At 33.0% G+C, this 13,193-nt stretch overlaps 1 long non-coding RNA gene across 1 annotated transcript; it reads left to right on the top strand.

Moving 5' to 3' along the window:
* The first annotated feature begins 10,150 nt into the window (after positions 1-10,150).
* On the top strand, positions 10,151-12,809 carry LOC148780495 (uncharacterized). Its single transcript, XR_016041549.1, has 2 exons — positions 10,151-10,594; positions 11,311-12,809. It is a non-coding gene; the product is annotated as an uncharacterized LOC148780495 (long non-coding RNA).
* Positions 12,810-13,193: the final 384 nt, after the last annotated feature.

A 13,193-nucleotide genomic window follows, 5' to 3' on the forward strand; every position in this document is an offset into this window, starting at 1 on the left:
TTAAAAGAAAAATAAAAATTGAATTATCATTTTCTTTTTTGTATTTACCATTATTAGTAGTAACTTTTTTATAACAATATTATGTTATTAACCTTGCATTTTTGTTAATAAGTAAATATTATTATGGAAAACAGGAGAAAAAAAAAGTAAAAACATATCACATAAATTCTAAACATGACTGTAATTCCAAGTTAGGAAAAAGTTTATCTAAGGTTGCAACTTTAAAATATAGAATCAAAGATGCAACTCAAAATAGAGAATCAAATATACAACTCAAAAATCCATTGGAAAAGGTTGTTTTAATATTGAAATACCATCTAATTGATCATCTCGACATATAGATGTATGAATATGAAAAAAAATAAAGACTTGAGTCCCAAAAATAGTGCCTCTTGCAGCACATTATCTAAACCGTCCATTTTCAAGATTTTTCTATGTTTATAGATCTACTTAATTTTTTCCAACAAAGTTACATGTTATCATAAAATTTGCAAGTGGGCCTTAATTGGATTGTTTAAAGTTGCAACCTTATAAAAACCACATCCTTTTAGTTATAGTTAATTATTATTGGAGAGACACAAAGAGAAAAACATTTCATGGTCAGAGAGAGCGCATATTAAGAGAAAAATCCAAAATTTAAAAATCTTAAAAAACTTAATATAGAGTAAGAGTGCATGCAAATGGAAAATATATCTAAAAAAATATCGAAGCAGCATTTAAGTTATATATAAATTAAATTGTGTTTACTTGTATTAATAAATATATTATTTATTATAAGTAAGTATCAAAATAAAATTAGAGCAAGAATTGTCCTTTTTCTTTTTCATTTTTATTAATATAAGTATTGATTTTTTATCTTTTTGTAGCAATATTATGTTATCAATCTATATGATTAATAACGTTAGTTAATTATTATTTTATTTTCATTATTTTAATTAAATTTATTATGTACTTATAATAAAATATTATTTTGGGAAATTAGAAAAATGAAAATGCAGAATAGGTAAAATAAAATTCAAAATACGATAATAACTATATTTATATCTTGCATTATTTGGTATTCAAATTATGAAAAATTGTTCGGGACGTGTTACTATGCAAGCTTGGATATCTATACCATCCATCAAAATTGGGTCCCATAAATAATAGTCCTTCAAAGAAAAAGTAAAATCAACGGTTCAAATATTTTATCCAAAAAATATCATTTCTAGTTTTTAAAATTTATTTACTTTTTACATATTAAGAGGCCCGCATTTCTATATGTGAGCCTATGAACTCATAGAAAATGTGTCTTTATATTATTAGCTAATGTAAATATTATTTGTAGTTATAATATTGTAAATATTGAATTTTCTTTACACATGTATTCTCTTTATAATTTATTTTTTAGATTGGTAATTTTATTATATTATATTTTCTTTGTGACGTATTTAGTAGCTAAATCAAACCCTATAGTATTCACCCTTTTGATAAAAGGTATTCTCGTCAATGAAATAACCTTTTTTTTTGTGAAGGCCCATAAAAAAGGTTGAGAGGGAAAAACGTGGGTGAATTAGAGAAGGAAGGAAACCATGTAGAGAGAGAAGCTTGGGGTTGGATTGGGTTTTTTTGCAACAAAATCCTAGCTCCACCATTTGGGATTCATCTTGGGTTGTTTTGGGGTATTTCTTTGAGGCATAAATGAGTCGAAGAAAGGAGTCTATTGTAGGTAGTTTTGTGATAGGAAGTTCTTTGTTTGAGCATTCCATGATATTGTACGAGGTAACTATGTATAACTTCAATCTTGTATTTTTTATTCTTGATAGTGAATGAATCTTTGTTGTCTTGCCTGCGGACGTAGCCCATATTGGGTGAACCACGTATATGTGCGTGTCCCTCTCTATTTTCATTTGTGTTGTGCTTGGATGATTTCTCATATTGCTTGATTTATTGTTCTTATATTTTTTTCAATTATATTGCACTTGTTATTGCTTTTTGGGCATTTTATTTAAGTGGTGAAAGTGGGATTTGAGATATCCAATTTGCTCAAAGTGGAGATTGGGTTATCCCGATTTTTCTACAAGCGGTATCAGAGCTCAAGGAATTAGTATAGTATTTTTGGGGAAAATGACATCTCACGCATTTGAGGTAGAGAAGTTTAATGAGAAAGATAATTTTGAAATTTGGAAATTAAAAATGCAATGTTTATTGGTACATCAAGGGCAACACAAAGCATTACTTGGTAATAAACTGTTAAATATGACCGATGATGATTCGAATGAACTCGATATGAATGCACATGCCACTATTCATTTATGTTTAGCAGATAAAAATTTGTTTAATATTGTTAGGGAAAGACGGCAAAAGATTTGTGGGAAATTTTGGAAAGTTTGTATCAAACAAAATCTCTCACAAACCGAATTTTCTTAAAGAGAAAATTGTATACCTTGATAATGAAAGAAGGTGCAAATGTGTCACAACACTTGAATGAGTTTAATAACATCATTTATCAACTTGTGAGTATTGGTGTGAGAATGGATGATGAAGATAAAGTGGTCACCTTGTTCATTGCTAGAATCCTATGATAACCTTGTTACTATATTGAGTTGTAATAAAGAAGGGTTTATTGATTTGGGCTCGGTGTGTAGTGCCCTACTTGCTAATGAACTTCGAAAGAAAGCATATTTGAGAAGTTCGGTAGAATCAAAGACGGAAGCTCTTGTGGCAAGAAGTCGATCGAATGAACAGGGTGATTCATCGAGGAATCATTCAAGAAGTAATTCAAGATTTCAATCAAAATCTAGAGGACCCATTAACAAGAATGTGTGATAACATTGTGGGAAGCTCGATCATATAAAGAAGAATTGTTTTAAAAAAAAGGGAGTGAATTCTTCCAAAGCTCCTAATGCAGAAGGTGAAAAGCCAAGTGAATCCAATAATGAAGCAAATCAAGTTAAAGAGTCTACATCTGGTTTCATTGAAGATGAAGTATTGATGGTGGCATATAATTCAATATTCTATTGAAATTGGATATTTGATAGTGGAGCCACACATCACATGTACCCTCATAAATCATGGTTTGACTCATATGAGTCATGTGAAGGATGATCGGTATCCACGAGAAACAATTCCACTAGCAAGGTGGTTGGAATGGGTTCGGTTCACCTAAAGATGTTTGATGGGTCTATTCTGCCAATTAAGGATGTTAGGCATATGTCGGAACTAAAAAAGAGCTTGATTTTCATCTCTTCTCTAGATTCGGAAGGTTATAAGTTCACCGATCAAGGTGGAGTAATCAAAATATCAAAATGGGCTATAATTGTGATGAAATGAGTCCTAATTGGGAGCTTGTACAAGTTATTGGGAAGCACGATAACAAATGATGAAGTGAATTTCGTGGTTGAAGGTGATGAAGTTCCATATCGCCTATGGCATAGAAGATTGGGGCACATGAATGATAAGAGTATGGATGTCTTGATGAAGTTGAATTTTATTCCTATACTTAAAGTCGATGGATCCAAATTTTGTGAGCATTGTATTTATGGGAAACAACATAGACAACCTTTCAAGGTCAGGAAACATACAAGTAAGCGCAAGCTTGATTATATTTATTCGGGTGTGTGGGGCCCTTCACCAACCACATCTTATAGCAGTGCATTATACTTTGTTTCATTTGTTAATAACTTCTCAAGAAAGGTATGGATCAAAACTCTTAAATCCAAAGAGAAGTGTTTTGGTGCATTCAAGAGTTTTAAAGCCGAAGTTGAAAAAACTACAAGACATCACATCAAAGTTCTTCGAACTGATAATGGTGGAGAGTTTGTATCAAAAGAGTTCGATATTTTTTGCAAAGTCGAGGGAATTACAAAGCAATACACATATTCCTACAATCCTCAACAAAATTGTGTGGCCGAGAGGATGAATCGCATTTTGATGGAGCGTGCAAGGTGCATGTTAAGCAATGCCAGTCTAGAACAAGAATTATGGGCGAAAGCCATATCAATGGCTTGTTATCTTATCAACCGGTCACCTTCGATAGCATTAGGAAGCAAAACTCCTAATGAGGTATAGTATGGAACTCCAAGTGACTACTCCAGTTTAAATTTTTTTGGTTTGTGATGCATATGCACTTGTTCCAAGTTGCCAAAGAAACAAGTTGGATCCAAGGTCTTTGTGGGTTATAGCAAGGGTGTGAAGGGATACCGATTATGGGATCCAAGTACCTGAAAAAAAATCACTAGCAGTGATGTGCATTTTAATGAATCCAAGGTATTGGCGAAGGGGATGATGATAAATAACAATGGTCAATATGTGCAACAAAAGAGCCAAGAATTTCAAAGCAACCTCGAAATACTTCCACCAAGTACAATTCTGCCTTACGAGAATATACCCATTGATCATGGTGAAGAACATAAAGAACAAGGAAGTCAAGATAAAGAACCACATGGCCATCATGATGAAGTTGTACCTTTGGCACAAAGGCAATCTACTAGAGAAACTCGTGCACCTGCGTGGCACAAAGATTATGTAGATCTAAATACTTTGCATGCTTTGATAATCGTAAATGAAGAACCAATATCATTTCGTGAAGGCATTGATAGCAATGATGCCGAGCATTCGAAAAGAACTATGGAAAATGAGATATTGACCCTTCAAAGAAACAAGACTTGAGATTTAGTTGAGGTACCAAAAAGTAGAAAGACCGTTGGTTGCAAATGGGTGTTCAAGATAAAAAAAGAGCTTGATGGAAAGTATGAAAGATATAGGTCAAGATTGGTAGCAAAAGATTTTTTGCAAAAAGAAGGGATTGACTTTGATGAAATTTTTACACCGGTCAAGTTGGTCTCAATGCGCTTGGTGCTCGGGTTAATTACTATGCATGATTTAGAGCTTGAGCAAATGGATGTGAAAATAGCTTTTTTGCATGAAGAACTTGAAGAGGAAGTGTAAATGCAACAACCAGAAGGCTTCATAGAGAAAGACAAAGGACTTGTGTACAAATTGAAGAAGTCCTTGTATGGGCTCAAGCAAGCATCAAGACAATGGCATAGAACATTTGATATGTTCATGTTGAGCATTGGGTACACAATAAGTAAGTATCACCATTGCATCTGTTTAAAGTTCTTTGATGATGGTACATACTTGATTTTAGTCATATAAGTGGATGACATGATTTTGGTGTGTAAAGATAAGAGAAAAATCGATGAGCTCAAGACTTCTTTGAGCAAAAGATTTGAGATGAAAGATCTAGGGCCGGCAAGGCAAATCCTTGGAATTGAAATTGAAAGGGATAGACAAAATGAAATCTTGTCATTATCTCAAAAGAGTTACATAGAAAGAGTGCTTGAAAAATTTGGCATGAAAGATGCAAAGCCGGTGAAGACACCCTTAGCGCCTCACTTCAAATTGTCTTCAATGCAAAGTCTGAAGACGGAAGAAAAAAGAAGAAGCATGGTTAAGGTTCCTTATGCAAATGCGATTGGAAGTTTAATGTTTGCCATGGTATGTACAAGACTGGATATTGTGCATGCGGTTGGTGTTCTAAGTCGGTCTATAACAAACCCCAGAAAGGTTCATTGGGAAGCAACAAAATGGGTGCTTCGGTACTTGAAAGGTACAACTAGTTATGCAATCACATTTGACAAGAGCTCAATTTCAATAGAAGGTTTTGTGGATGCAAATTTTGCCGGTGATCTTGATAGAGGTAGGTTGACTACCGCATTTATTTTCAGTTTACAAATGGATCGATTAGTTGGATGTCAAGGCTCTTAGACATGGTAGCATTGTCAACTACCGAGGCCGAGTACACGGCGGCAACGAAAGTATTAAAAGAAGTGTGGCTTCAAGGATTGATTGGTGAGATGGGCATTGTATGCAAGCCCATGAAATTATTTTGTGACAATATATTGCTATTCATTTGGCCAAGAACCCGATTCACCACAAGAGGTCAAGACACATATTGGTTCAGTATCACTATATTCATCAAGTTGTTGAAGATGGAATAGTTCGATTGGTCAAGATCAAGATCGAAGACAACCTTACGGATATGCTTATCAAGCCCATCCAAGTAAAGAAGTTAGAATGGAGTCTAACCTCTCTTGTTTCAAGAAAGAAAGGAAGTGATGAATTGGCAAGTCCAAGGTATAATTTTGCATCAAGGTGGAGATTGTTGAGGTGTGATGCTAAATCAACCCCTATGGTATTCACCCTTTGATAAAGGGTATTCTCGTCAAAGAAAGAACCGTTTTTTGGTGAAGGCCCATAAAAGGGGTTCCTTTGAAAGGGAAAAACGTGGGTGAATGAGAGAAGGAAGGAAACCATGTAGAGAGAAAAGCTTGGGGTTGGATTGGGGTTTTTTGCAATAAAACCCTAGCACCACCATTTGGGGCTCATCTTGAGCTATTTTTTGGTATTTCTTTATTGCAGCAATGAGTTGAAAAAAGGAGTCCATTGTAGGTGATTTTGTAGTAGGAAGTTCTTTGTTTGAGCATTCCTTGATATTGTATGAGGTAACTCTGTATAACACCAATCTTGTAATTTTCTTCTTGATAGTGAACATCTTTGCCTTCTTGCCTGTGGATATAGCCCATCTTGGGTGAACCACGAATATGTGTGTGTCCCTCCCTATTTTCATTTTGTGTTGTGCTTGGATGATTTCCCATATTGCTTGATTTATTGTTCTTATACTTTTTCCAATTATATTGTACTTGTTATTGTATCTTGGGCATTTTATTTGAGTGGTGAAAGTGGGATTTGAGATATTTCAATTTGCTCAAAGTGGAGATTGGGTTATCCCAATTTTTCTACAATTCTATCATAGTATCAGAGCCATAGACTCCTCAACCTTAGATTTGAGCTCAGCGTAGCCTCTTTATCCAGCCTATTAGCATCGAGGCCTCAAATTCATTCCACAAATTTCATTTTGTTTTCAATAAACCTCTGATATTCTTTTCTGCTCAGTAAACCTCTAATCTTCTTTTTTGCCGAGTCATGTTTCGACTCTCTGTCATGGCTAACAAGTTAGAGACAATCAATAAATTAGCTCACCATAAAATCGAAAAGAAATTGTTTTCTTTTTTTAAAAGTCGGATGCAAAAAATACGGATCGACAAAAATTCTTCATGTAAAGATATCGCCAATATTTCGGACTAGGCTCAAAAAATCAGAGTCAAAAAATCGGATAAGTTTAAAATATTAGAAATTTTAAAATTCTAAAAAATAAAAATTATGTCAAAGCCATCAATAATTAATCCATCCATAAAAGTTTTACTAGACTAATCTAATTAAGTTAATTAATTTAAATGTCTCATTACTCTCATCCAATCATCCAATACTACATACATAATTAACTAGAAATGTTCAAAATTAAGCATCAAGCACGGTAGAATCAAAATAAAAGTTAAGAGTTTGGGAATGTACAATCCCCACGTCATGTAGCCATGCATCATCATCATCATCACCTGGGGAGTTGTTCTCATTTTCCGCATCTTCAATAACCTCTTCTGACAATTAACCAAGTTGTTCAAAATTAATTGTATTACAATCACACTTTTTTTTTTCACGCGATGCAGTCATCATCTTTGAGTTCACTCTTATTTAAACCAAGTCAGTTAACATAGTCGGTGTCAATTTATTCTTTTTTTTTTGGGTTGGCTCTAAGGCACTCCAAATTGTTTTGCACGCATATGAGTTACATGGTTGGATCAAAATCCAAATGGTAATCATTCAAACCAGTGGAATGATTTCTCGGCATACTTCCCACCAAACTCCTATATAATGAAGAATTTTTAGTCACATATTCAAGATACAATTAAAAGTGAGATAAAATTTATTTTCTTAAAATACTGAGAAAATAAATAATACAAGAAGATACAAACAACTAATAATTAAGAAGATACTTACAAGGATGAGCTGTTGATAATAATCCCAATGCAACCATCAAATATTTGAATTCCATGTATGATACTTCAACAACTTTGAAAAGAATTTATTTTTCTATTCTTTCTGGATTATTGTATTTGAAATCAATGCAATGTCAGCCTTCACTTCAGGATTATCAAGTTTAACAAACCCACCATACATTAAAGTTGGATTAAGAAATGCAGCAGAAGCATGAATGAGGTGAATTATATTTCATTTTTGCCTCTTTTCGTACATATTCAACAATTCAAGATATTTTGATTCATTGCCATTACAATTCATCTTTAGTGCTTCCCTTGCTCTTTCCATTGTTTCATATAAATATCCCATGATTGACCCCTCACTATCACCCAAATGAAGCATTTTTGATAAGAGGCTCTAATGTAGTGATTGCATCAGTCGTATCACTTCAAAATTTGGAGATTTAAATTATTTATGTGATTTTTAATCCATTTTTACCCTTGCTATATTCATATCTCTCCACTCAAAATGGCAAATCTAATTTTATCGTACTTTTTCAGTTCCCTTCCATTAATGTGCTTTCTCATTAAATTTAAAACAATGGTATGCCGATACATAAAATCCATTATTAACTTAGCATCATGAATAACATCTTGTACCCAAATAACATTTTTATCAATATTTTCTAGAAGCAAATTCAACCCATGGGTAGCACACCTTATTTTATGAATATGAGGGAATCTCGGTTATATTATATCACAAGCAAGTACATAATTTGATCAATTATAAGTCACAAGATGAACAATATTTTGTGGTCCTAACTCCTCGATGACTTGAACAAGAATCTTTTCAAGAAATAATATAGTTATGATATAATCAGATACCTCAAATGCAGTTATAAAAACTAATCCCTTTGGACAATGTGCAACAACATTGAGGAATGATCAGTTTTTCATATTTGAATAGAGATCTAACATCAAAGTACATCTTGATTGAACCCATAACTCTTTTATTGAAGCTACATATGCATTGATATTTGTCTTAAGTTATTGTACCAATTTACTACGAACAAATGAGTAACTTGGCAATGTGTAACTAACACCAAATTTGAGATATGCATTTATCATATTAACAAATGATTGTTCATTGATAATATTGAATGCAATATTATTCATGATAAATGTATGACCAACTTCTTTTTCAACAAAATCTTTATTTTTTCTATTCAACATTGATGGTAAAGAATTTTATTGCAAACGAGAACTAGCAATAAAGGCACCAAATGATGCATCATAATTACCTAGGTTTAACAAACCTTGATCAACATTTTGAACATATCATGTAATTTTGTTCTTCTTCTTTGGGGGCTTAAAAGATACACGCGTATGTCACATACATCCAAAGCTTGTACCTCATCAGGTATTTGAGGGTAAGCTTTTATATTATTCCATTGTTATCTTGACAAGTGATATTTGAATCTTGTTATCGTTGCAGAAAAGCCTTCACCGCAATATTGCATGGTAGGCTATTTAATTAAAGCATTGAAAGTATATGTGTGTTTAATTTGCAGTATACACAATTAAAATATCGTTAAGTAGAAATAAAAAAATAAGATAGTAAGTTCATGATAAATACACTATATGAATTTTCTCAATAAATGCTTTAACAACCATCACACCTACTTAGTATATAACAAAAAAAAAACACCATATAATTTTTCTCATTAAATGCTTTAACAACCATCACACCTACTTAGTACATACCAAAAAAATACACTATATAAATTTTCTCATTAAATACTCTAAAAAACATCACACCTACTTACTACATACCAAAAAAAAATATACCATATAAATTTATTCATTAAATACTTTAAGAAGCATCACATCTACTTAGTACATATCAAAAACAAATATACCCTATAAATTTATTCATTAAATACTTTAACAAATATTACACCTATTTAAGTACATACCAAAGAAAATATACACAAAAAAAAAATCCCATTAAATACTTTAACTATGGTATGGTCACTCTATAACTATGGTTAACGGTTGGGTTTAGGCCTTATAAAAAAGGGGTAAGTGTGCACAATTGATAATGGAGTTACTAAGATTAGACATTTGAAATTAGACTTAACCAAATTAGTAATTAGACATTTGAAGAAATTAATAAGGTGTTAGGCCAATTTTTTTGTTAATGTCCAAGTAATAGAAGCACTTAAGTCATAATAAAAACTGGGGCTCGTGGCATTAAGTCATAATTAATGAGGCGGTGGCCAAATTAATGGGTTTAGGCTCCATATACTACTTCTATTGAAAACAAGGGCTCGTGGCATTTCGGGGGTGTTATGTTTCTAGAGAGAGTCGCGGTGCTTTGTTTCCATTGAGAATCGGGGTGCTTTGTTTTGAGAGAGAAAAACAAACCAAAGAGAGAAACATGGGTTCGTAGCATTTCGGGGTGCTCTGTTTCTAGAGAGAGAAACAGGGGTTAGTAGCATTTGGGGGATGCTCTATTTTCTTGGGTTCGTCTGTAATTTCTTGGATTTTCCTTTATAATTTGCAGGAGCAAGAATATTCAAAGTTCGTGGTTCAATGGGGTACGAATTGAGTATTGTGGTTTTATCAAGAGAAAAGGAAATGGGGGATACAAGAATTGGTTTGTAGGAGCATGAACACCCCAAAACCCTAATAGGGTTTACAAGAAGAATCTGTGGTTGGCAAGAAGAATCCTTGTAGGTTTGCTGATTTTATGTTTTTGTTTTTTAAATTTGTGTATTAATTTTGGATTTTTTAGCTCTAATTTGTGCCATAAATAGTATTTTCATAGAAACAGTTATCACAAATAATCACAGAAATCTGCATGTATATGATTTTCTTTACACAATCATTTCTTTTACAAAATGATTTGCTGTAAATAGTATTTCATTTACACAACGATTTTCTATAATAACAACTGAAATATACATCTATTTGTTTAAGTTTTAAAAAAAAGGAAAAGAAAAATGCGTACATTCAATATGTAACTGTGGCTTTAAGGAACACGATTTCAACATAAACCACATAAACCCTAAGATAATAAATCCTAACAATACATCTATTTTAGGAATTTTTTTTTATATAATGCTTTTTTTAGCGAGTGTGAAAATAGCAATGGCTGAAATACACGAAACGGGAAAAAAAAAATCTTTAAAAAAAAATTACAGGTAAAAAAAGGTACGATTCTTTGGTCTGATTTAAATCGTTTTATGAAAAAATCGTGTTTTAAATGTTTTTATGAAAAAGGTATGATTTTATGCCGAGCTTTTTAAAAAGTCACAGTTTAAAAAGAACGCCGATTTTTTTAAAACATCGCCAATTAAATGATGATTTGTTAACTATGCTCTCTACCGATCCATTTGAGACCTACTCTTGACTTCTGAATTTATGTCGCGTCATATTTTCTTTACAGCCCCTTGACATCAATCAATCAAGTTCCGGTTGATCCAAGTTTTACGTTGCCCGCTATTGTTTATCGTCATGATCAGTAGGAATCTCATCAAAGCATTGCTATTTGCATTGCCCGCAATACCCAAGATACCCTTGCTCTTATTGTTTTCATTGATCTCAGCTTGTAGAGCAAAGATCTCCGCCTCACAGATGGTGATGAATAAGTTACAAAATCTTCAACAGTTGCACCATAGTTTGCACCTTGCGCCAACATGGCAATTTCTCTCTCTAAGAGAAGAGAAATTGGTGCACGTGGAGCAGCTACTGATGAGAGTGGGATTTGAAACCAGCCCTCTCAACTCCCTGTGCAAAAGTTTTTTTTGTTTTTGACAGTGCACTATACTTTGTGCCTCCCCCATGTTCATTCTTGCCCATCAATGGAACAGTTGTTCGATGACTACAACTGCTCTCTTTAACTATGAGTTTTCTACACTCGATGCTTGCCCACAAAGACGATGCACTCTTCATAGTTTGACTTAGCCTTAAAAATTAAGATTTTGTTATTATTATTTTTAACTGGTATTTTATTTTTATTTTTCTGAGACCTACGGCCGATGAATCCATCTCTGAAAAATGGCCTCTGAATTGGACAATCTACCCCATCTGAAAAATCGCCTTCCTATTTTTGCCACTAGATCTTGATCTCATGATCCACATTCATCAGAAATCTCACTCAGCCACTCTAATCTGATACTGTCATTGACCCTCTGAAACTCGACCCGAAAAAAAACCCTTCTAAAATTTTTTCCAAAAACAAAAAATACTATGTTTTATGAGTTCATCTTCGTGTTGTCTGTTCTTATTTGTATGATTGAGTGTGTTTGTTTTGTTACTCGATCATCTCTGTTCTGGTCTGCGACTATTGAATTTGTCTTGGATTCCCACTGAGTTCTATTGGCTCTTCAAAGTGTCATTCTGTTTTCTCGGCTATCTCAACCACTTTTTATCTCCAGTGAAGATCTGAAATTTTTGTCTGATTGCATATAACCATCTGTTGTTCTTGGAGCTTGCTTATATGTCATTGAGGCCTGCTGATATGTCACTGCTCGAGCATGTCATGTTCTGTTTCTAAGGCTTGTTGAGCCGCCGCTGCTTTCTATACTTGTTGATCAAGCAATCTGAGCATGACAACTACTGCTTCTATTGGTCACGCGATGCACATGAAGATCCAACTACTTGTTTCTGCAACTCAGTGTTCAAACTGTAGCTGCTCTCTCTCAAAGCATCTTGAGTTTGAGAGGGGTGTTATTGTATAGATATGCATAGTATGGATACATATATGTATGGATATATAGCCGCATGGATATATATCTCTTGATAAGATTAGGTGTGCTTGTATGCATAGGTTTCTCTTGAATATGATAAGATTAGGTGGTATCTATCTATAACTATTACTGGCTGTGTATATATAGTGGATCTTGTTTATTCTTTGATACATCAATATAGAAAGAGTTCTCTGCATATACTGAGATTCTATCAATGATCAACATTTCAAAATATACATATTGTCAAACCATTATTGTGATTTATCAATTTTATAACAAAAATTATTAATGCATATACTGCAATGCACAAAATAAGAATAAATCATTAAAAAATCAAAATGAATAAATTTTTCTTAAAATATAAATTAAATATCAAGGAAATATAAATTGAATATTAGGCAAACCTATAAAACATTCTATAAAAAATAAAATTATATAAAGCATATCTAATGTGAGCATCCATGTTAGTGCTCCATGATTGGAACTAAGAATATTATAAAAAAATAACTTCTATTTTCCATCTAAAACCCAATTATCCAACAAAAATAAAATTAACCACCTGGTAAAAATTAAATAACTT

This window comes from Amborella trichopoda, chromosome 9 (genome assembly GCF_054954075.1).
Source record: "Amborella trichopoda isolate Santa Cruz 75 chromosome 9, AtrichopodaSantaCruz75HAP2 v2.0, whole genome shotgun sequence".
Classification (NCBI taxonomy): Eukaryota; Viridiplantae; Streptophyta; class Magnoliopsida; order Amborellales; family Amborellaceae; genus Amborella; species Amborella trichopoda.